The following is a 25,973-nucleotide window of genomic DNA, read 5'->3' as shown; positions in this document are numbered from 1 at the left end:
CATAAATGCTCTTTGTTAGTGATATTAATAATAGTATTAAAGCATCAATCACTTATTTAGTGCTTACTATCTGCCAGGCACTATTCTAACTGCTTTGTTAAATAACTCATTTAATCCTCACAACAACTCTATGAGATGAATACTATTAATAACTCAATATTATAGGAGGCAAAACTGTGGTCCAGAAATGAAGTCATTTGCCTACAGCCACACGAGTAGGAAGTCTAAGAAGCCTGCCATCTACCCAAGTAGCCTGCTAGATTCTTGTTGGGGTCCTAGTGTGACAAACAGCTCTGCTAACATATAGTGGTCCGTTTGTTTTTATCTGAAGAACAAGGAGTTCCAGAATAAAAGAAAAGAATTCTGGTTTCCCTGGCTTAGCTATTTGTGCATCTCTTTTAAGGGCAGAAGAATATGTTTTATAAAGACCAAGTTTTAGACCTTGCTTCTGTTGTGTTGTTGAAGTCTTATGGTCTGTGTCTTTCCCGTGGGCAGAGCGCCTGGCACAGGGTGGATGCTCAGTAATCCTAGGTAAATGTATTAATTCCACTAGGGAACAAATTCCTGTGATTTAGGGGGAACAACTTCATGGACAAGTGATGTGAGCCCTGAAATAAATAAATATGGCTATATTGATCCCAGACTTCCCTTAGGGAAGGCCTAACTTCTTCATAAAGATTTATTCAGCCATCAGGGGCTACAGGGATACCCCCCTTTTATATTTCCTATGGTGATTTTAAGACTGCTGTAGGGCATCCTAAGAGCAGCTAACCAAATGTGAATTGAAAGTTAATACAGCCTAGTGGGAGGGATTCTACTTCTGGCTATGGTGTAACAGCTGGTTTTAGACCATCCTCCCACTAAGGACAACCGCAAAATCTCTGGGCAGGCATCAGGGAGCAATGCGGGCAGCCAAGACGGAGGAGCCAAGAACTTCAAAAAAGCAAAATGAATTGACTGTGTGCTCTACATCCCCACCACTATTTCTTTCCAGGAAATTTGCTAATTCTTGACAAAAAGTATAAGCATTGTATCAGTTAGGTCCTTTAGGAAGCCGGCACTGAAACAAAATTAAGAGCATACGTAATTTTGTGAGGATAGTATCCATGGAGTATAAAAGGAAAAGGAAGCTGGATGGGGCCATGATGCATGTCTGACTCTCGTGAAGGAAGGAGGGAGAGGAGGAAGAATTTGGCCAGGGACAATCATGGGCCTGCAAACCTGACAAAGTTTTGGAGAACCCAATAGGGAGCACCAGGGCAATGATTACCTGTTAGAGGAATCTTGCACTAGACTTCCAAGGGAGAGCATAACGGTGGTATAAAATGTGAGGTGGACCCTGATGACACTGAGCTAGCAGCTGCAGCTGAATCCACTCCTTTTAGGTGAATAGCAAATTCTTTCCTGAAGGGCAGTCTGAGCAGCCTCCCTCAGAGCCCGCCACAAAGGCTGTGCAGAAAGGTATCATGTACGTCTAACTGGAGTCCCAGAGGATGGGAAAGAGAGAATGGAGGCAGAAGGAATTCTCAGAGATACTGGCCAAGAATTTTCCAAAACCGATGAAAGACAACAAGGCACAAATTCAAGCCCTAAAAAAATTGAGCAGGACAAAAATAAAGGCAACTGCGCTAAATATATATGATAAATATATCATAGTCAAACTGCTAAAAAATTTGGGACAAAAACAGATCTTAATAGAAGACAGAGAAAATAAGCATAACCTTCAAATAAGCAACATTAAGAATACTGATGACTTTATTTTTGACTATAAACATTTTATTTTTATTTATTTATTTTTTTAAAAATTTTATTTTATTATGTTATGTTAGTCACCATACAGTACATCATTAGTTTTTGATGTGGTGATCCACGATCCATTGTTTTCGTATAACACCCAGTGCTCCATGCAGAACGTGCCCTCCTTAATACCCATCACCGGGCTAACCCATCCCCCCACCCCCTCCCCTCTAGAACCCTCAGTTTGTTTCTCAGAGTCCATCGTCTCTCATGGTTCGTCTCTCCCTCCGATTCCCTCCCCCCTTCATTTTTCCCTTCCTTCTCCTAATGTCCTCCGTGGTATTCCTTATGTTCCACAAATAAGTGAAACCATATGATAATTGACTTTCTTTGCTTGACTTATTTCACTTAGCATAATCTCCTCCAGTCCCATTCATGTGGATGTACAAGTTGGGTATTCATCCTTTCTGATGGCTGAGTGATATTCCATTGTATATACGGACCACATCTTCTTTACTCATTCACCTGTTGAAGGACATCTCGGCTCTTTCCACAGTTTGGCTATTGCGGACATTGCTGCTATGAACATTGGGGTGCATATGGCCCTTCTTTTCACTACATCTGTGTCTTTGTGGTAAATACCCAGCAGTGCAATTGCTGGGTCATAGGGTAGCTCTATATTTAATTTTTTGAGGCACCTCCGCACTGTTTTCCAAGTGGCTGTACCAACTTGCATTCTCACCAACAGTATAAGAGGGTTCCCCTTTCTCCAAAACCTCACCAACATTTGTTGTTTCTTGCCCTGTCAATTTTTGCCATTCTAACTGGTGTAAGGTGGTATCTCAATGTGGTTTTGATTTGAATTTCCCTGATGGCTAGTGACGATGAACATTTTTTCAAGTGTCTGTTAGCTATTTGTATGTCTTCTTTGGAAAAGTGTCTGTTCGTGTCTTCTGCCCATTTTTTGACTTGATTATTTGTTTTTTGGGTGTTGAGTTTGAGAAGTTCTTTATAGATCTTGGATACCAGCCCTTTATTTGTAGTGTCATTTGCTTGTTCTTTGAAAGAATTAGTAAGATCAATAAACCACTGGCCAGACTTATCCAAAAGAAAAGAGAAAGGACCCAAATTAATAAAATTATGAATGAAAGGGGAGAGAGCATGACTAACACCAAGGAAATAGAAACAATTATTAGAAATTATTATCACCAACTATATGCCAATAAATTGAGCAACCTGGATGAAATAGATGCCTTCCTGGAAACCTATAAACTCCCAAGACTGAAACAGGAAGAAATTGACAACCTGAATAGGCCAATAACCAGTAACGAAATTGAAGCAGTGATCAAAAACGTCCCAAAAAACAACAGTCCAGGGCCTGATGGATTCCCTGGGGAATTCTACCAAAAATTCAAAGGAGAAATAATACCTAGTCTCCTGAAGCTGTTTCAAAAAATAGAAACAGAAAGAACACTTCCAGACTCATTCTATGAGGCCAGCATTACCTTAATCCCCAAACCAGGCAAAGACCCCATCAAAAAGGAGAATTTCAGACTGATATCCCTGATGAATATGGATTCCAAAATCCTCAACAAAATCCTAGCTACTAGGATCCAACAATACATTAAAAGCATCATCCACCGCGACCAAGTGGGACTTATCCCCAGGATGCGAGGGTGGTTGAAAATTCACAAATCAATCAATGTGATAGAACATATTAATAAGAGGAGAGAGAAGGACCGTATGGTCCTCTCAATTGATGCAGAAAAAGCATTTGACAAAATATAGCATTCTTTCCTGATTAAAACTCTTCAGAGTATAAGGATAGAGGGAACATTCCTCAAGTTCATAAAATCCATCTATGAAAAACCCACAGCGAATATCATCCTCAATGGGGAAAAGCTGAGAGCCTTTCCCTTAAAATCAGGAACACGACAAGGGTGTCCACTATCACCACTGCTATTCAACATAGTACTAGAAGTCCTAGCAACAGCAATCAGACAACAAAAAGAAATAAAAGGTATTCAAATTGGCAAAGAAGAAGTCAAACTCTCTCTCTTTGCAGATGACATGATACTTTATGTGGAAAACCCAAAAGACTCCACCCCCAAATTACTAGAACTCAAACTGATGACTTTTCAACAGAAATGATGGAACTTGGAAGACAATGGAGTGGCATCTTGAAAGTGGGGTATTGTAACACCCTATATCTTGATCTGGCTGGTGGTTACACAGATCTCCAAACTTGGCGAAAGGTACTGAGTGTATTTCATGTATGTGATACTTTAAACAAAAGGCTGATTTGGCTCCCGTGTATAGAGCAGCTTATAAAAAAGAAAGCATAAAGGCTGGGAACCATGTAGGAGGCTACTGTGATGGTGTAGTTAGACTCCAGTGGTTGTAGGAATAATAAAAAGGAGATAAATGGAAAGAGATGAGGTTTGGCAGGACAGTTCCCAGCTAGCTGGATGTAGTGTGAGGCAAGAGTGAAATTAAGGATAGCTCCTGGAGTTTTGGCCTTAGCCACTGGACGGATGCTGGTGCCGTTTACACAGAGGGGGATAGCTTGGAGAAGTTTGTGTGGAAAAGGAAGGATGCCGTTTTTGACATGTCTTGTTTCAAATAGACGGCTGTTAGACACCCAGGTCGAGATGGAAGATCTTGTCATTGGTTTGATAACCTTTAATTTCTATTTAATTATATATAGATGCAGATATGTACAGTGTATAATTTTTATAAATGAAGAAAAATGAGGATCCAGTACCTACTTTTACTTGTGGTGTCACTTTCCCTTTCCCTTTTTCGGCATGACTCCTCTTCCCCATTAGGTCCTCATACTCCATCGTTCTTACGTAGTAGTGTCAACAGCCAGGCAGGGACCCTTACATTCCTTACTCTGTCCTCCAGAGTACTACAGAGTCTGGGGGTCATTGCTTGTTTTGCAAAGATTGGACTGTGTTACAGACTCAGTGATTCTTCACGGAAATCTTGCCAAACAATCTGACCTTGTTTAGCTTTAATGTATTATATTCACAGCTGCCTTACATTCCAGGGGTTCGGCAAGATCACCGATTTAGACAGTTCCTCCCTTGATGGGCACTTCCTACATTTCCAGCTTTTTTTCTGCTACGAACAATCCTGCAATAAACATTCTAGAATATATGTTCTTGCACGCCACATATTTTATTCCATGAGGGGTTTTCAGGGGCGGATTTACAGGTCAAAGAGTAAATGTGTTTTTAATTTTAATAGGTGTTGCCATATTGTCTCTTCTTCCTCCCCAAACCTGTAACACTTTATAATAACCCCTCGAACAATATATGCATGCTCTTTCTCCTGCTATGTCACTGCTAATTCTAAGTTCATGCCAATCTAATGGATGTAAAGTAATACTTGTCATTTTAATCAATATTTTCTCACCATTAATAGATGTGGATATCTTCTCATATTTCTTGGCCACTTGGCCACTATTTACATCTTTAAACATTTGTCCATTGGTTATTCTTTACTATTTATTTAACTGTTAAATTTAACTGCCTTCATCACAATTCATTTTACATTGTGGACGCGGACTCCTTGTCATCCGAGGCACAAATATGTTTTTTTCTTTTTCAAATCTATTAAAAGTATGGAGACTCTGCTTATGATACATTTTTTGAGCTTTCATTATTATGTATGTATGTACATAATGTACATACATTATTATGTATGTAATCAATTATGTGTGTGTTTTCTTTTGGTTTTGAAGTTCCACTCTTTCCGACAGCACCTTTCAGTCCCTCAACCCTAGAGGTTAGATGCTGTGGCCTAGATTTTCCAGCAAGTCCTTTCTTCCTTCACATCCTTCTTCTAGAGTATGTTTGCTGTGGGGGATGATACAGTGTTGTCTGATTCTTCCAGAGGGTTGGCCAAGTTATGTCAGGAGCTCTTACCAGTCTCTTTTTCAGCTGACATGAGCCATCAACTTTGTCCTGCGTGAAGTTCTTAGGTGCACTATGACAGCTCTCTGAACTCAACGATCACTCCACTGTCCTCCTTTTGTCTGTCACATTCCAGCGTCACGGTCACTTCACGTCAAGGCTGTGGGTTGTGCTTTGATACCAGGGATGCAAAGAGCTCCATCACCAGGCTTACTCGCCATCATGTTCTTGACTCTTCTTGGCACTTGTTCTTTTAGATAAACATTAACATCATTTTAGCCAGTTAAAAACATTTCATTCTACCCAGAAGTACTTCAAATTTGCATTACATTAATTTTGGGAGAATTGCCACTTTTATGATAATAAATCTTCCCATCTAAGAACATGACTATGGTTTTATTGGTCCAGATTTTGTTTTATGCCCTTATAAAAGATTTTATAGATTTTATCTTATAGATATTGTGCCTTTCTTATAAAATTTATTCCTACATGTTTTATAGTGTTTGTCACTACTGTGAATATAATTTTTTTCTTTGATTCTCATTTTCATTCTACATTCTTATTGTTAGAGTGGAGAAGGTTATTAATTTTTGTACATTTGCATAAATATGAGCAGTTACTGAGTTTTTCAATGAATTTTAGTACTCTTTTATTTTAATACAGGCTCTTTCGGTTCCCATTATTCAACCAATCCTCAGCAACCAGATATGATTTCATTTTTGTTTTTTCTCTATGTTTATACAAGTTAATTCATTTTCTTGTCTTAACTGAATTCACTAAAAATCTGAGACAATGTTAAAGTATAATGCTATTATGGACATCCCTTTCTAGTTCCCAATTTTAATTGAAACGATTTTAATATTTTACCATTTAGGAAAATATTTGCTGTTGGGTTTTGTTAAGTACTGTAGACTTATGTTTTCCTCCTTTCTCTTTTACAGAACATTTTCATTATGAAGTACTGCCGTATTTTTCAAACATTTTTTAAATCAACATTTATGATAATTTGTTGACATAATGGACTGTGTTGATAGCTTTCTTTATATTGGTCTATTCTTGTGTTCTTCATGGCAATGATGTGTTATTCTTTTAATACAATGTTAATATTTTATTTTTTTTAAAGATTTTATTTATTTATTTGAGAGAGAGAGAATGAGAGATAGAGAGCACAAGAGGGAAGAGGGTCAGAGGGAGAAGCAGACTCCCTGCCAAGCAGGGAGCCCGATATGGGACTCGATCCCGGGACTCTAGGATCATGACCTGAGCCGAAGGCAGTTGCTTAACCAACTGAGCCACCCAGGCATCCCACAATGTTAATATTTTATTTACAATTTCTGCCGTTATGTTTTTAAGTGAGATTAGCCCATAATTTTTTGTATTATCTTTATTAGGTTTTTGTATTAAAAGTTTATGTTGACTTTATAAAACGAAGTTTCTATGTCCTAAAACAGTTTAAGTAACGTTAATATCACACGTTGGTCAAATCTTTATTCAACCGTTTATGGCAGCTTGTTATTGCTTCTTAGGTCTGTAATGAAAATATGACCTGGAGTCAGTTAAGATGAAATTGTAACCATCGGCACAAAGAAGACAGATAATTTAATGTCTTCTGCCTTAAACTATGCCTGATTTTTGCAATGGGGGGGCTCATTAAAAAATCATAATCAGCTTCGTAAACCATTTCTTCAACCACCGTGCATTTCCCACTTGTGGTAGGGAGCAGGGGACAGGTGAGTGGGCTCCTGTCTAGCACGGACGTTCCCCATCGTAATGTGCTGGCCTTCAGCCCTGGTCCTGCAGAAGCAAGAGGGCAGCAGGAGGGAATGCACAAGTTACTGGCCCCAAACACCATCTGAAAGCCAAGCAGAACCTGGGTCCGGGGAAGCTTATTTGAATGAGACTTCCTGGGACCCGCAAGGCAACTGCTGTGAGGGCAGCTGCTTGTTTGCTGCCCAGGTGTTCATCCGTCTCTGCACGGAGTTTCCAATACCTTGTAATTCTTCACTGATGGGATGTGCACAAGACACATAACCAGGGAGAAAAGGAAAAGCATCTGTTATTTCTGTTCTATGTCTAATATCTGCATTTCTTAAAAGACTTCATTTATTTGTCAGAGAGAGAGAGAGAGAGAGAGAGCCGAGCAGGGGGAGTGGCAAAGGGAGAGGGAGAAGCAGACTCCCCACTGAGCAGGGAGCCCGACGCGGGACTCGATTCCAGGACCCTGGGATCGTGACTTGAGCCAAAGGCAGATGCTTCACCAACTGAGCGGCCCAGGCATCCCCAATATCTGTGTTTTTTTAAGGTGGTTTTAAATCTGAAGATCAGCTCCACAGCGAGAGTTCCCTAGTCTGTGTGTATTGCAAGTGCGGCTATTTCTGTCTGAGCCTTGCCTTGTGTTTTAAGTGCTCTGGATCTCATCCTCAGCCACGGCAGCGTGCAGGCCAGCGCCCTGTCGACTTGCGGCAAGCTGCGCCATGCAGGGTGGGCTCCGACAACTCCCTTGCGGGCGCTGCCACTCCCACTAATGACACCTTTCAGCTCCACTCCTCACGCTTGCCCTGCCTGGTCAAGGATGGCACTCAGAAAACGGCTCACTCACGACTGGCTTTCAGCTCTTTCTGCTGGGGGCATAAGTGCATGGAGAGGCTTTCTCACCTCAAGACAGTTCACAAGGGCAAGACAGTCTTGCTCTTGCTGAGGCACAGGAGCGTAATGACTGTAAATAACAGAATGGAAATACTGGAAAGAGGGGAGGAAATCTGGTCTAGTGGGCATGGGTCCCTATGAGCTGTCCCGACTTTCCCTCTACGGGAAACACACGGTCTGAGGTCACACGGTCAGAAGATGATGGGGAGCATTCGCACGGAGGCATGTAATTAAGATTTGTGTCTGTTTCTATTAAAACAGGTTTTCTCTGTAGGTGGACTCTAAAAGCAGAACTTAAATTTAATCTACAAGCAGGATCCTCTGTATCATAAATGGTGAGCAACTGACCAGCCTTTCTCCAGTCCACTGCTGGCCGCCCATGGCCCTCCTGAGTGTTGCTGCTCAAGCTGATTGGTGGTGGGTGTGAAGTCCAGTAAGGCTAGATCCAACAGACTGATTTTCTGTTCACTGAATGATCCTGTTTATAATCCTGTGAATTGAATGGCTTGTGGGATCTAAAACCCAAAAGTAGGTCTTCTTTGTGTAACTAAAGATAGCCACGTGACACACAATGAAGTAGATGAGCTGGACACATAATTTGTTACCATGTCTTCACTGCACCAAAACCACTAGTGGGAACATGCACAATTCAGTAAACTCAGAAAACCATAGACGCTGTGCAGATATTTGATTGGCAAAAAGGTGATGGACTGTAGGACTCCATTCTTTTAAAGTCAATAGTCTGGTCATTTTGGAAATATGCATTCCTATCATGCCCATAGTATGAGGCCTAACCCTGGCATTGTATAAAACTCCGACGATGGGCCAGTGTTGGAAGTCCACACTGTTGGGACTGGTGGTTGTCTCAACAAAGACTCCGTGAAAGACTCACACCTTCTACTCTGAGGCATGTCCCCTGGGCCCCGAAACTTTCTCTTGCCCCCTTTTCAGCATCAAAACTGACCTTCTCTATGTCCTGTGTCCTCAGAATCTGGGTAGGAAACTGAGTTACAGGTTTCTGATGAAATCATTCACAAAAGGGTTTAATGTGCTCCTTCCCACATGGTCTTGGGACTTATAGAAAAAGCTTCTAGAAATATCCATAACCCAGGGGCAGACTCTCCTATTATGGGAATTGTTCAAACACTGATTGCCCGGCAGGGTACCTCGGACTTTGGTCCTTACCCACATCCATCCCTCCTGAGAGTCACCGTGCCGTCTCCACCGCCATGTTGGACCCTGGGCTTCAGTGACCGACGAGTGCAGTGCGAGGCTCTGTGAGCATGGCCGGTGCCTTGGGCACCCTCCACCCGCACCCCTGGGTCTTCCCGTCTACAGGTACCGTGCTTTTTTATGCCCTCCCCCTCTGGCAAAGCAAACATGTGATGATTCTGCTTCAGTCTTCAATCCCTCTACTCAAAGCAACAGGTAAGGAACTGACCACAGTGTACACCGTGTCCTCGCCTGGATGTCTGTGCATTTGGAGAGGGTCATGGGAGAAGGAGTGAGCTATAGAAAAGCCTCAGCAACACCCCTGAGGAGGGGTGGCAGACCCAGTCCTTCCTGCCTCGCTGACTAGCACGAGTCCTACCTCTAGCTGGCTGGCGTAGCAAACTCCGGATGCCCATAGAACCTCGCCCACAAAACTCTCACAAAATGCCACGTGTTTTGGAGGGTTAAAAGAGTGTCTTTGGTAAAGGGGACTGAGGTGGGCAAGGCGGGTAACAGAAGACAACGGGGTTCTCTGAAGCGTTTGCTACCCTTACCTACCTTCCTGTGGAACTTCCCTTTCTGGGGTTCCAACACACCCATCTGGAGGTGTCCCGCCTTCCTGCAGGCCCCCCTCGCAGAGGCACCTTGCTCTCCACCCTCCCACCACCTGCCTGGGGTGCTCATTTCTTCCAGGGGCATCAGCTCTCTGGTGCCCCTGCCTCTGTTCCGGATCCCTCCAGGCTGTCCTCCTTGTCATTCTGAATCATTTTGCAGTTCCCACTCCTGGGGCCTCACGAATCCGAGGCTTCTGTGTTCCTCCTGCCTCTGGTGTCCGCCTGGTGCGGACATCTCGTGAAGCTAAGCACAGCTGTCACCACCTCCAGGGAATATTGCCAAACAGAGTTGGGTTGCGTGCTATCCATGGGGTCATGTGCTTTAGCCTCATAACCCCAAGGAGCCCCATTCCACTGACCTATGTTGCATGGCCGACCCCACAGTAAGGAGAAGGGGGTTTCAACCAACACATGAGAACTTATAGTCCTGGTAAGGCCTCCACACGTGCAAGAAGCTGCTGCCTCATTCAAAGGCCGCTTCTTCACTCACAATACATTCTGGAGACCTTTCTGTCATGCTGGCTTCAGGGCAGAGCGCGTTCTTTTGGATATCTTCATGGCGGCAGACATCAAGCCTTTAAGCCCAGGTTGACTTGGGGAAAGAGGGGACCATCCTCAGGAGACAAGACTGCCAGTGACGGAGCTGATGGCTTTGTTGGGGCTAAATGTTGGGCGTGACTGTGAACTCTGTCTCTGAGGACAGAGACTTCCAGAAGTCTTCCTACCACAGAGGATGTGACTGACCCAAGAGTGCAGCATTCTGAGACACTCCCTGTTGTTAAAAATCGAGGGACTTTGGGCTGAAGCCACCTTTGCCTGTCAGGTCACCTCATGGCCAGGTCTGTCTGTCACTAGAGGAAAGGGTGGGATGTCCTGGGGCTCTGGGGACTCGTGCCGGCACCAACGAGGCATTCTGCACCTTCTGCTCAGGAAGAGGGAGGCGGCCCCCCCCCTCGGCCCCCTTCCCCTCCGGTGAAGACACACAGACCCCCCCCCCCCCAGAATAGCTCAGTCCCATCATTCTGCTCCTACCAGCAACTGAGCAGCTCAGTGCTCCCAAACCAGGCCAGGAAGCATCATCTCTTCCGATGCAGACGTGGCAAAGAGCTCCTGGCCCTGACTGAGGCACGTGTGTGGTCCAGAGAGCCTGCGATGGTCAGAGTCACCCGCTGGTGACTGCAGGCACACGGCTTGCCCCCTCTGAGTCTCTGTGCACCAGTTGCCTTCTGTTACCCTTGGATCCCTTGCCCCACATGCCCAGCTGTGGTCTACACCCCAGGGAACCCTACTGCCTGGTGCCTTTGCCCTCTGGCCTCTGACGGTGTGGCCTGCGGTTGGCACAGGTGGAGAACAGGGTGATGGCGTGAGGAAGGCAGAGGCCCGCGTGTCTGCTTCTGCGGATGCTCAGGCTCCCCTTCCTGGCGGCGAGCTCTGACTCTGGGCTCTCGGCCGTCCCTGCTGCGGCTCATCTCATCGCCTGCTGCCCGCCCTGCCATTCATGTTCTTGGTGCTTGCGCCAACTTTACAAACAGCTTTCTGCAGTCATTTGGTGGTTGCTGTTGAAACACCTAGAATGCTTCTATTTCTCTGACATGATTTCTTGTATGCGGAGTGGAGACCAGAGCTGTCCCATTCCCACGATTTTACAGAGGCCCGCGACCTGAGGGACATGAACACATTTGCAAAGCAAGAACCAGTGTCCAGTACGCACCAGGAGAGAAAGCATCGGTGTCACCCCAACAGTCAAGAAAGACCCGGGACTGCTCCCGGTATTTCTATAGTTCTGCCTCGAGGCTCGGCAGCCGCCACAGCAGCGGGTGAGGACGTGGAAGGGTCTGCACTCCTGCTGCTCTTTCTGAGAATTCAGAACCCTCGCCCAGCTACACAGAGGGACCTCAGCCTTTCTTCCACTGCTTCCGTCCCCTCCCACCTCTGCCTCTCCATTCTGGACGGGCTCCTGCTGGCCAGTGCGTGGGACGCACTGGGGACCCGCAGAGGAAGAGCATCTCTTCGCCCGCCAGTGCCCTGAGCGCCCTGTGCAGCTCGCGAACCTCCCGAGGCCTTGCGGGTGGGATGCAGGCACTCATCCTCCTGGCCTCCATGTGGGTCTCTTTCTCTTTTTCCTCCCTCTCTCTCTGTGCTCTCCCCTCCTTCCTCCCCTCCTCTCCCGTGACCTCAGCATTCCAAACCAGCACCGCACGCGACGAGGAATAACATGACTGCCGTTTCCCCAGCCCTCTCTCAAAGTGGTGATGAGGGCATGTCTGAAATTCCCTGTCTGCTAACAAAGGGAAAGGTAGTAAAAGCTCTTCTCTTTCAAGAAACCTGGCGGCCGCCCGTCCTCCGGTCTTAGACATCCCAAACAAAACCAGCAAATCCAGCGCCGTCCATAAAACACGCACTCCCTAATTGCTAATGTTTCCTTTTTGATAACTAAAAAGACTGTGCACATTAAATAAAAGGAGATTTAATTTCTAGTTTAAATACAGCTGCTGTGATTCTTATGCACCACACAGCTGTTCCGAGGCTGGCACGGGGCCATCGCGCAGAGGCTCCATCACGTCTGTCCTCATTGTCTTCCTGACACACGCACACAGAGCATCTTGGAGTGTTTGGGAAATATTGTTATTCATTTGCAGGTCTGCACTGCCTAACAGAGGGACGAGCCTCGCCGGCCCCACACCTCCGAGCTCTTGGCACCTGCCAGACTGATTCTTTTTCTCCCTCTGACAGCCTTCTTTCTGCAGAGCAAAATAAATAGTTTTACCTCCTCTTTTCCCGTTCTGGGCAGGGACAGACCACGTAGAGCACAATATTTCTTAGGCTTGCTAAAAAAATATTTTTCTTTAGAGAAAAGGACTGATCACATGTTTTTATTTTGAAAACCACGAGAGCACAATTTTGGGTTGGAGTCTTAAAGGGACGTTGTCAGTCTGTGCCTGTGTCTTGGGGGCGGAGAGGAAGAGAAATTGTTGCCAACTGGTGTGTCATTCTCGATGTGTTTCAGAATGAATATAATATTAGAAGAAACAGGGAAAATTAGAAAGATTAAAGTCTTCAAGGACATTCTGACCACTTGCTTTCATTTAGGCGCTGTCCTCCGGGAGGACTGGAACGGCTCCTGCTCAATCGTGTTCAGCGGAGGACAATTGTCGTCGTCAGGCTCCCGCGGCAGGAGCCCCAGCCGCACCGCGTCCTGACGCCTGGAGACTCTTCCTGTGGGGGCTCACCCTTGGCCCCGCCCGGCAGCCCCGCTGGGCTCACACCCTTCTCTGCGCCCCGCCACAGTTCCGCCCCTCACCCCGGGGAGGCAGCTCCCAGGCCCCCAGCGCGGCCCTCCTGCCTCGTTCTCCACAAATGTGGTGCAGCTGGGTTGGGTCTTTGACCTGCTTCCTGGAACATGGATGGGCCTTCTCAAAGCTTGCAGGGCAGGGGAGTGGGGACTAGCAGTCTGAGGAGGAGCCAGGAGAACGTCCCCGTCCACTTACCATCCAGACCTGGCCTCGCTCCCTCGAAGCAAGGTCATCAGCCCCATCAATTCACCGCAGGCCAGCATCCTGGTATCCGAGGGTGGCCGTAATCATGGGCCACAGACAGGGTGCTTTAAAGACCAGTTTATCTTCTCACGTCCTGGAGGCCAGGAGGCCAAGATCCAGGCGTGGGCAGGGCTGGTTCCTCCTGGGGCAGCTCTCCCCAGTATGTGGACGGCCGGCTTCTCCCCATGTCCTCACAGTCATCCCCCTGTGTGTCTGTGTCCTGACCTTCTTGACTTAGAAGGACACTCGTCAGATTGGAGAAGGCCCACCTTCCTGACCTCACTTTACCTTCCTCACCTCTTTGAAGGCCTTGTCCCAACACAGACACATTCTGAGGTCCTCGGTTAGGACTTCACTAACCTAATGAACTTGGGGGACACAGCCCAGTGCCTAACACAAGCTGAGTTCATAGGGAGCTGAGTGTAATGGTGAGCTTCCAGCCAGAGTGTGGGTCCCATTCACCCAAGAGCGGTCAATGCGTCTCTCGTCCCAGGTCATCAGGGTAGAGCTTCCCTGACTGTCAATGTGACCAGCTTTCCCACTGCACGATTTAACCAATGCAAGAGGAGAGAAGGAGGAAATGTCTGAGAAGAGCTCTGGATGCACATGCACCTTAGTCCCAGAACAGTCACTCACCGGCTAAGTGTGCCTTTGGGGAAATGACTGTCTCTCCGTAAAAAGGAAAGTGTGGGCTGAGTGACCTTGGAGGTCTTCAACACCCCATGGTGATCTGAGTCAGGAAGAAACACAGAAGCAGCAAACTGTAGTCCGAGGGCCACATCTGGCTCCCAGCTCGTCTTTGTAAATAAAGTTTTATTGGAATACAACCACACATATTCACTTACGTATTACATCTCTGCTACCATGGCAGAATTGAGTGCCTGTAACAGAGCCCATGGGGACCACAGAGCCTCAGATACTTCCCGCTGGCCCTTACAGAAGCCTCTGACAACCCCTGGCCTCAGAGCACTGAAATGGGTCAACCGTTGGTTTTTGCTGGGAGGGTGGCGGTCCGCAAAGCCAATGTACCAAGTGTGGGTGGAATGTGCGTTCATTTGCTGTAAGCTGCAATATTTGTTTCCAGTCTGTGTGGGTGAAAGTTGACACTTCGGGGGCCATAGCCCACCGGTTGTGTGTTCAGAGATTCACAGCCATGCGCGATCTCTCCCATCCCCGGCCACCTGACCAGTGCGTGGAGTCACTGGACACTGTGTGCCTGTTCTGAAAGGGCTTGAGCCCCTGCTGTGCCAGCCGGAGAAACACAAGGGTGGAGGCTGACAGCAGGGGGGCCAGGGGTGACCACACCTTGTCCAGCCTCTGCAAACCAAGGTCGAGAGTGGAATTGCCTACGGAATACAATGACAATGAAACCTTACCACCAGTGACCAAACCTAACCTTTATTTAACTTCTTGTGTCATGAGAAAGCTAAACGTTTTTAAAGAATTAATAACCCAATTTATGTTTCTTAATTACAAAATTAGAAAATTTCAAAAAAATTATTAGAGTTACTATTTCTTTTAAGTCCTGGTCCCAAAGCTGTATTTTGGGGGAAGAACAGACATAGGGATCAAGGATGCGGAGCCAGAGTGGGTGGGGTTTTGAGCTGTCCTTCTTCTGCTCCCGCTGTGCACTCGGGGGTTAGGGTCGGGCACTCCAATGACCCAGCTGCACCTGGCAGGACGGAGGTGGAAGGGGCATGCCGACCTGACAACTCCCAGGAAAGTGTGTGCAGATCACTTATCATCTCTCCTAGACACAGTCTACGTTCTTGTCCAACTCTAAACATGGCTCATAGGGTGCTTATGGTTTTCTCAGACAAATGATTTAAGCCAAAGTTTCGCCTGTTGTAAGCCAGCAAGCCCCCATGGCCAGGCTCTGTCTGCAGCCACATCCTCAGCACGGACCCCTCCCTGCCTCCCCTCCTCGCCTGGGCCCAGAGCAGCTGGGGACTGGCTTTGTACGGAGGTGACACAGTGCCCAGCCCTGCCTGCCCCCACCCCGTGCCCGGCTCCCCAAATCCTTTCACTTCAAGGAAAAGCACTTCTAAGAGTGTCTCTCAGACATCCCAGATTTCACTGTGGTTTGAGGGATTATTGTTTCCCTTCAAGGTGAGGAAGGAATTTACCCTCCGGGGCAGTGTGGCCAGGCCCGCCAGGGTGGGGTTCGCGCACCGCCCCAGGTCTCTGGATTTCCACAAACAGCTGCTCAGCACTGCAGAGAGCCTGGGTCCTGGCTGCCCCCATGGGGGCAGTTTGGGCCTCATGTGGCTTCCCATCGTGTTCTCTTTCTGCTTTCCCTGCCCTGCTGGCTGGGCCCCTACCCACCTACCCAGGGAGCTCCCCAATCCAGGGCACACCCCGCCCCTGCTTTGCTTCCCTAACCTCCCCTTCTCTCTGTATCTATGACTCTCCAGCCTCGCCTCCCCTCCCTGGTGATCCTCCACCTTCTGACAAACTCAACATGGCACTCTTTGGTGGGTGTTTGTGGTGTCATGACAGACGTTTCTGAGCTCCATCAAGATTTTCAGCAGAAGAGCAGCCTTGGGTGGGAGGACCTTCTCGGGGTTTGGTATGTAGGGTCCACAGCATTGCAGCCACACCACTCCAGTGACACAACTCAGTGTGGATGGTGCTCCTCCCAGGCTGGGCTGCTGGGAGACCCACAACCGGTCTCCTCGGTCACACCAAGCACCGACACACTTGTGTTTGGCAACCGGGCAGTCAGGGCAGGAAAGCTGAGCTGAAGCAGGTAGAACCCCCATCCGGGGGTTGATGGCCCACCCAACTGCATCTAGGTGTTGCTGGAGGAGGCCCCAACCTCAGGGCAGAGATCCAGGTTCACTCTTTGTTCTGGAGAATTGCTGAACATTTGTCCGTCTATTCAACACGTATTTACTGAGCCCCACTTATGAACAGATGCTCTTCTAAGTTTTGTGGACACAATCCCCAACAGAAAGGCAGGATTGGCCCACTCCTAGTGGACACACAGTGCACACACTCACACTCAGAGTACGCAGGGAGCGAAGAGAGAGAGAAAGGAGACAGGTAAATTGGTAATCGATCAGCCATGCCCACTGCCTCTGCCCTGGGCACTCTACACGTGGTCTTCAGGCGTTCCCACAACCTCTCGTTACCAAACATGCCTGCTCCACGCTCAGCTATGGTGCATGTGCTCAGTACTGTGGACATTTGCAACAGGGAGTTCTGATCCATAGGAAGACAACATTTCCTCTGTGTCTGTAATTCAGCTGGAGAACTGCTTCTATTTCGGGCCATAAGAGGCCCCATAGCAAGAATTGAGGAGTTCTGGAAGACCCCTCTCCTTATCCCGACAGCCTGACCCCAGGATCAGAGGTGCCACATTGTGCTGCTTTGGGCCAACACTTGCAGACCTCTGGTGCCGAGGGGAGTCACCTCACCATTATCAGCCATTGGCAGCTGGCCCTGAATCACTTTTCTCAGATGAGCATCAGCACAGTGGAGAGGAGAAGGGCGAGAGCGGTCAGGGCAGGCGCAGGTATTTGGGTGCTTGCAGGGAAGGCAGCCACAGGTGGAGAGAAGGCACGGGAGGAATGACCGAGCTCCTGCTGCCCATCCTGAACCTGCCAACCTATCCTGTCCCCTCGCTAATGGTGGACAAGACAGGGAAATCTTCCTGGTTTGCCAGGAGAGGTGATTTCCAACCTCTTCCTTCCATGTTGTGGGCCGAAAGCTCTGCTTGGCTTCCATAAATCCTGAGAATGGGGGACATGCTGGGTCCCCTTCTTATAAGATCAGTACAAATCTCCAGTCTCAACTCTTTCATGAACTGCTTTCTTTTTCTTGATACCTCTGGAGTCCTAATGATGTTGCAATTTGGATTGTCCATGCTGAGGCCTGCTGCTTGCCAGCCACGAGCAGTCACTGGACACGGATCAAAGGAGGACTTTCTTCCCTTCTTCAGGCTTTGCTCCGAGAGCAGGCCTGCAGGGGCCCAGAAGTAGCCGTGGGTCACCTGCCCTATCACCCAGGCGGCCTCTCCTCCTCTCCTGCCAACCTGCTCCTCGCTACCCCAACTGTGGCACCCATTCAGAGCACCAGTTCCTAGGTGAGATCATCTTGATCTAATATCAGTTATTTTTATGTATTTGGTTCTCTTACCCCTGAATCAGTCATACGTACTTGAAGCTCTGAGCCTCAGTTAAAGAACCTCATATGCTCTAAGGCGCTGAGCCTGTGCCTGGTTTGTTGTAAGAACTCCAGGGTTAGTTGAGCTACTGACTGATCCAGACGCATGATCACACACTGGAGACACTGAGATCTCACAGACTGACTCTCAGAGGTCTTGGCCACTATTCTGTAAGTGCAGCCTCCTGATGGTGTCAAAGCTGTGGGCAATGAAGTCTCCCTTCCAGAACGAAGCTGGGACTGATGCCCAGAGCAGACAGCCCGGGGCTGGAGCCGTCTTCTGAGGACACTGGTACCCAAGTGACAATGGTCCTGGTCTAGGACCTCAAGAAATGGCCATCCCCACCCAGGAGTCATTGGGAAGGCTGCAGGTGCTGGGGGTTGATTGTGTTTCACTGTTCATTTTGAATTCCCTTCCCTTTCCCCCTGAAACATGACTAAGAAAATCTATTCCAATGTTCAGAATCCTGGGAGGTCACCTCCAGACCTTAAGTACCCCTTTCAGAGGCAGGTGATTGAGTCGGCCACGTGGCAAGATGACAGCCAAACACAGCTGCCCGTGGAGCCCTCCTGAGAAGGCCCCGTTGGGTGGCGTCCTCAGTCCCAACGGGAGGGGTGACTCACTCCCTGGGGTGTCCCGGCCGATGGGCCCTTCTCACCGCGCCCGGGGGTGATGACAGTGCAGTTAGGGCAGAAGGTAATTTGTTCTAATGACGGAAACTCCACTAATAAGTCCTTCCTGTGTTTTAAGTCCTCAAATGCACTCATCTCTCCCATGTCCTGTCTTTGAGGATTTTAACCCTCTGCTCTTTCCATTTTGTGGGAGGCTCTGCAGCTTGTGCCACAGTCCAAATTCAGTGGTGGGTGGGATGGTTCCCAGTTCCAAGGACTCGCCGCAGATGGCCTCACCAAGCCCCCCCTCCCCTGCAGAAGACGGACCCCCACTCCCTGTGGTTCCCGGGGCCCCAGGGTGCCCACCCCCTCGTTCCCCAGTCTCCCCCAGCCCTCTGCCTCTGTGCACTGTGGCAGGACGGGTGTCTTCTGTGGCCCCCGAGCAGCCTTCACAGACACTCCCGCCAGGAGCTGGGGGACAAGAAAGCCGTGTGCCCTCCAGGCTCTCCGCCATCTTGGTAGATGTCTGTGGCAGAGCCCCTCGTTGGCATGCTTCCTGCTGCCCTGAACCCACCTCCCCGAGTTCCAGCAAGTGCTACTGGATCCTCATTACCGTGTGCGTACCCTTTTCAAAATGAAGAAAAAAACCCCAGACCACGAACAATAGGGCAGCAAGAACAAGGTAGATGTCCCTGACATCCTCCAGGGCCCCCTTCGTGCCAAGTCTTCCTCAAGCCTGGAGGTCTCAGTCGCTTGTCTCTCTGCTCCGGCGAGGGCATCAACATGGTGCGTGGGGAAGGGCAGGGCAGGCCTTCGCAGGCCGACATCCTCTGGGCACAACTTTCCATGGCTTACAGGAATCTCTCTTGAAGTCTTACCCAGCCCCACTGCCAGTCTTGGATGTGCGAAGAGATGCCAGAGGCTCCCATTTTACTTTGGACATACTGCATTCCCGGGGATCACTCAGTTCTGCGCCAATGTTATGTTTTGTGCTTCGGTGTGATTAGCACCTTCCAGGGGCCCCTCGTTAGTCCTGCAGACGGTGGGATGGGGGAGAGAGGCAACCAGGGGACAGTGGTGCAGCCTGAGGGTCCGTGTGGAGGTCTTCCAGCTCCTCCAAAGGATGGGTGGCAAGTGGAAGGCAGGAGTCCCAGGTGCCAGGGGCCCGGGTGGGAGGGAGCATGAGGCTTACTGGACGCAGGGACGAAGCTTTGCGGAAGCCTTGAGCATGCATCTCGGGGCTGTCCAGCGCTTGCCTACTGAAGGGTTAACATGTGGCATGAACTGTGTGGCCCACCTATAAGCTGGACTCCTGCCCCGCTGGATAGATAGAGAAATAGGGTATGGAGCGATTAAACTGTCTGGGCAGGTCTTATTTATGGCTGTCAGATTGATATTCCCTAAACACTGGTGTTTTCAGACTATGGTCCTTTTTGAGAAGCGACGGCAGCTCCACGCGTCATATGGCGTAAGATCCACACTTCTCAGCTTATCATCCGAAGCCTGACCGCATTTTCCTGCTCCAGCCAAATCTGCTCGCTGCCCCATCGACCCCCGCAGACGCTCAGGTCCGACCTCCGGGCTCCCAGTCGCACCGCCTCCATGCCTGACGCCTTCTCGGCCACGAAGCCCCAGCTTCCCTCCGTCCCGTGAGGTTAACTGCGCACAGGCTGGGAGATGCGCTCCGGGGTTATCATCTGTTGCCTGCCAGGGGCTTTGTTTGGACCAGCTCACCCTTGATTACAGTTTCAGGTTATTTAGGGATGATTTGTTCACAATATGTCCTCAGCCTCAAGGCTCCTGCTTCTTCCCTTTTTTCAAACCAGCTTTCTAGTCCTTCAGGAATGTCGCTCAGCGCTCCCTCCCCGGGAAGCCGCGCCACGGTCCGCCGCTTTGTCCACCCTCTTGGGGCAATAGCCCGGTAGCTCCTGTGGGGCCCGTCCTGAGCGGGATCTTCACGTACACCTACTCCTCTTGCTGTTTTGCTTGCTAGGACCTCCGGGGTGACACTGGACTTTCCCCCAAGTCCTGTGACTGCCCCCCTCCTTGTTCTGGGAGAGGGCTCCTTCGGGAAGTCCTTCCCATGTGACGTGAAGGAGTCTCCAGTGCTCTCTCCGCCCTCCAGGCCCCTGGCCTCGGCCCCCTATCCCCCAGCCTGAGCCGGCATTCACCCCTCGTGAGGTCCCAGCTGGGAAACAGGCTGGCCCGAGCTTTCTCTGAGCTGTATCCCATCCAGCCGCCGGGGCTTCTTCCCAGCCTTGCCTCCTCTCTGTGCAGTAAAGACCTTTCAGCCTGGCCGAGAGCCTGCAGCCCTGGGGTCGGTGCGCTCCCCACGGCGAGGGCATCCTTCCTTGGTGATTCTGGATTTGTCTTTATCTGATGGGTGTCTTTACGTGATGGACAAGGTGGGATCGCAGTCCTATTTTGTTCCCTGGGGATCTGCAGGAGGTGCAGAGACTGGTTTGCATGTGTGCCCAGCCTGGGGAAGAGCAGGAGGAGAAGCACCTTTGACCATAAGGCATGCTCTTCCCCACTTCTCAAGCCTAGAAACTCCACCGGACCCCTTCCTCTGGAGGTGAGCACCCTGCAGAAACTGCTGAGCCCGGAGCCAGCTTGCACATCAGTGATGCAGGGGAAGGGGAGGCGCGGCCCTCGCGGTCCCCAGGGCAACTCTCCGGAGAGGCAGTGGCGGGGTGGGGAGTCACGTGCCGCCTGGCAGGCCTGCAGGCGGGGAGGCGAGGCTGACTGAAGGTGATTGGGAAGATGCGGGATGACCCCACTCTGGAGCCCCCCCTCTCTGGGGTGGGCACGGGGTCCTCTCTCTTGCAGGCGACCCCGATCTCCTTCCTCGGAACCCCTCGGCTCACAGAGTCCCGTTTGTCTTCACCCCCATGCCTGACGGGGAGCTGTGCCTGGTGGTATGTTGAGGCAGGCTGGTGTCTCACCTTCTAAGGCCAAAGCAGAGGCGGAGCACTCTATTTATAATTTGGGGGATTTTTGAAATCATAACTCTTTCATTATAAAATGCCTGGAGCCTTCAGACACAGCAATCAAACACAGTAATATCCGGTGTCGTTTAAGAGGGACCTGTGTATTTTTAAAAACATTATCAAAGAGATTAAGTCTAAATGATGTTCACTGAAGGGGTGTGTTGACAATATTTATGACTAAGAGGTGCAAATTTACTTATCAATAGGAAAGCACCAAAGCGGCTCATAGCCCTGGATTACTGAATGTTTCCAATATCAGAGTCTCCCTTGATGTGATACTATTTTTTTGACACGAGTTTATAGATGTGTTTTAATGCCTCTGGTATAACCAACAATTTACAAATCAACCAGACATCTACTCTATGGGGCAATTCAGGAGTTTTGCCTTTGAAATCCCCTCGGGAGACTTGAAAATCCAGTTTGTTGTGTCTTTCTTTAAGACTTAAAATAAACGTTCATGGAGCTGAAACAGGAAGAGGTAAACTTGCAGCTTCTTCCGCAAGAGGAGTTTCGACGCTCGACCCAGCTTTGCCCCTCACCTATGCAAAATATTCGAAATTTAAAGCAAAATGGTTGCAATCTTTGCTCCTCGAGGGCTGGCAGGTACTGTGCTGAAGCTAGCGTGTTGGCTCTGCTGGTACACGTGGGTCCCTGGGGAGGAGAGGTTGCCCCGCATGGCCTGGGGGTGGGGGGGCTCCCCACAAGTGTGTTGCCACCTGTACTTCTCGGCTCACATTTGTGGCGCAGGAGCAGTCTGGTATGTTAGAGGCTCCGGCAACTCTTGCAGTAACGTGGGGACAGGCCAGTGACGCAGGAAGTGCTCCAAGGTGCTTGGAGTCCAAATGCAGGACTCTCCGAAGATAAACACAAGGACTCGATGCATACTTGATTTTTAATAGCATCCCTGAAAACCAGTGCCAGAAAGCGTAATATGAGAAGTGGTACGAACGCAGCACAAATTGCCATGGGTCATGAAAATGTACAACAAGGTACTTAATGAGTAATCCATCACATCTAAAAAAAAATGCTGCCAGGTCCTCTTATGTGGCATCATCCACTGAGAGTCCATTTTGACCTTCCCGGAGCTGGAGCTGTGCTGTCCATCGAGGCCTGCACCAGCCTCACGAGGCCGTCGGGCGCTCAGGACACGGCCAGTCCAGACTGAGATGTGACGGGCTGAGTGTGGAAGACTTAGTAAGAGAAAAAGAATGTCAGCTGTACCCTTGAGAATCTTTTAGGTTCATTGTATGTTGAAATGTAGTATTTGGGCTTGTTAGGTTAAAAATACCTGGTATCAGAATGAATCACACCTGTTTCTTTTTCCTTTTAGAAAGAGTGGCTTGTATTTGTCTCCCCTCTTCTGTTTCCACTGGACAATGCTGATATGAACAGATACCCACAGACGGCATCTGTCAGGGATCATGCCATGACTGGAGATGAGAGGGGTTCTAGGATGCCACAGAAGAGGGAAGAGTGGGGGCCACGCAGGCAGAGGCAACTTCCCAGGAAAGGCGTTTCTTTCCACCTGTAAGAGTGACGATGATTTCAGAAGAATGGCCTGGAGGTGGGTAGGTTCCCAAGCCGGGGATTTGCACGGAGTGCTGAGCCCAGCAGAGAATGATGCAGACGTGCTCACCATAACCAAGCACCCCTCCTGGTGGTTGGGGTCTCCCTGGGTACCTGCTGGGCACTGTGCTCATTAGTCCTCACCCTTTTACAGGTAAGGAAACCGAGGTTCACCAGGTGAGGTACCCGTCTGAGTCCAGAGCTGAGGTGCTTAGCTGCTAAGCTCTAGAAGACTCATCACTGATGATTCCAGACTCGCTCACGTCACAGCGGGACGTGTGTAACTCTGAGCCACGCAAGGACTGCATTGTGCAGGTTTCTGTGTTACGGCAGCCAGTGTGGCCATGCGGGCAAGGGTGGGCTGGAACGCCTGCCCAGCAGAAGCGCCAGTGGGACCCGCCAGAGGGACCGGCCGCACTGGGTTCTGGTCCTCAGGATGTCCAGGAGCCATTCCTGCCCATTGTCGGTCCCTCTTCCCGGCAGGGTCGGGGACAGTTGGCAGTGTCTCAGTATACCGGCAGAGTGTGAGCGTTCACGCCCAGCATGGAAGACATCGGGGTCTCGGGCAGGTGGTGGGGCCTGATGACGAAGCAGGAGGGGCTGGCTCTCTGTGACGCGCCCTGCGGCAGGCAGGCATGTGTCCTCTCTGACGGCATCCACCCGGGGCGGGGCTCTCAGGCTGTGGGTTCCCACAAGGCAGCATCTTTGCGGACCTGCCCCTCCTTGGCAGCGGACCACAACCTAAGGCTTTGGCAGGATCAGCCGTGTGAGGGACAGAGTGGAGGGACGTCACATGGACCCCAAGACCCTCCTCCCCAAACGCCTGTACCTCTGGCTGTTGCTGAAGGACACACCTGCCATCTACTCTCAGAAAGAGGTGTCCTAGAGCACAACAGCCGAGCCATGTTTCCCCACCTCGCAGAAAGGCGTTTTGAGAGTGGAGACCAGAATCAGCACTTCGCAGCCAACAGGGATCTCCGTGGCCGTGTGGCATTCCCTGTGCCGTACTGCCCTGCAGACAGCCTCCAGTCTGGATCCCTTATCATCAACCACAGGAATTTAAAGAGGGCAGGAGGGAGACAGAGGAGCTGGGCCCATTCGCAGACAAGGGCACCGGCTCGGATGAGGGAGCCAGGCCTCGAACGCTGGTCAGTCCGGTCTCTTGTCTGAAATTGAGGATGCTGTCGATGAAGGTGTCAGTGACCTGCTGAAGGAAATGCATTTGTGATAGGGAGGGAGAAAACAGAATTCAAGTCTCTAACTTCCAGCCAAACTTTCCTCTCTCCAGGATCAATTGTGTGTGCCCATAAGTCCCCACCAACCACCGGGCCTGTGCAGATGAAGCCTGACCTGCAGGGACTCTAACAAGGTCAAAGTCACTCAGATCTTCTCAATCTCCCCCACCGCCCAAACCACCGCCTGTGTGGCCACTGAGCCTCAGAGTCCCGGACGAGCCTGCTGTGCGTGTTCTTGCCCCAGTCTGCCCTCTGGGGCACCCTCGACTCTGTACCATTCTCCGCCTCCTTGTCATCACAAGGCCTCTATCTGGATTGCAAAGCCACACCTGGCTTTGGGGACACACTGTACCGATGCTATCCATTAGTGCCTTGTCTTTGATGAATTAATCTAGTGAGTTAGCGCTTCACCGGGTGCAACCCACCGGGGCGCAGACGGGACCGTTATTAGCATAAGACCCCTTTAGAAAAGCTCAGTGGAGTCCGCGGGGTCCTGGGGGAAGGCGGGAGGCCGGGGCTCCTGCAGGTAAAGGGGAACGGCTTGCAGCGGTGTGGATCCTTGCGATGCGCAGGCTCTGGCCAAGCGTGCTGTACCCACGTGAGCCCACAGCAGTCACGGGATGTAATTATCATCCCTCCAGTTTGCAAAAGGGGGAACTAAGCGTTAGTGAAAGTAGGCAACGTGGCGAAGGCCCAGCTGGGAAGAGGCAGAAGTGGACGGAGCCTTCCCCACATCACTCCACAGCCCTCCTCTGAGGACAGACCCCCTCCCTCCCCACTGGCGTCTGGGGAAAGGCAGGCTGCGGTCGCCTTGAAGACCGTTCTGTCCAGAGCAAGCACCCAGCAGAGATGCCGCAATCCCGGGCTGTGCTCGTGGGTTCCCAGCTCCCTCGCCACCACGGCATCTGCCAAATCGCTTCCTCTTGATGGGCTCCCTTCACCCAGCTGTGGAAGGATGGTGATAAGATCTACCCAGAGGACATGCAGCTTTACTGTATTATTGCACATAACTGATGAAAGACCCCGCACAAGTTCAAAGGCTCCAGAACAGTATAATTACTCTTTTAAGCAAAACACTTTTTAGAAGCCCCGAATTAGCTTTCTCTCTGAAATGCATATTTCTTCTCAGATGTGTGCTTTCTGTATAATAGGGAATTGGAAGTTGGCATTCGCTCTAGTAGCAAACGCAAGATCCTCAAGGGATTCTGTAAGTTGGCTCAAATCTTGTGGAAAATTGACAACAAAGCCACAGCCTACGTCTAGGGCACTTTCTGGCTCTGGGAGCCCCAGAGTTTGCACATGAAGTATAATCCAAACTCACGGCGGACTCGGAACAAATCATGTCGTGCTTTTGGCCCTACCCCCGTCAGCTGAGAAGTGAGGGCTGCGGCCTGGGCGCCACCTTCCCAAGGCCTCTGCAGCCTCGGCCTGGGCTCCGGGCTCCGTGGTGGCCTGCCTTGGGGCTTCTGCGTGCCTGGTCTGGGTCCACGAATGAGCAACAGTCAGGCAATGAAATGCAAACGGACCCATCTTTCCTCCAGAATAAAAACACCCATTTAGGATCACGTCACTCAGCCCCTCCCTTTGCCCTGTGGAGGCAGGGCTGCTGAGAGTTCCAGGGGCAAGTGCGTCCCCGGCCTGCGTGCTTGGCCAGGCCAGCACCAGCCTTCCCCTCTGCGCCCGGTGACTTGACCTGTCCAGTAGGACAGAGTTCTCCACCGCAGAGAAAACCAATGGG

The sequence above is a fragment of the Zalophus californianus genome, chromosome 12 (genome assembly GCF_009762305.2).
Source record: "Zalophus californianus isolate mZalCal1 chromosome 12, mZalCal1.pri.v2, whole genome shotgun sequence".
NCBI lineage: Eukaryota > Metazoa > Chordata > Mammalia > Carnivora > Otariidae > Zalophus > Zalophus californianus.
The sequence above is the reverse complement of the archived record's forward strand: the minus strand, read 5'-3'. Positions refer to the sequence as shown.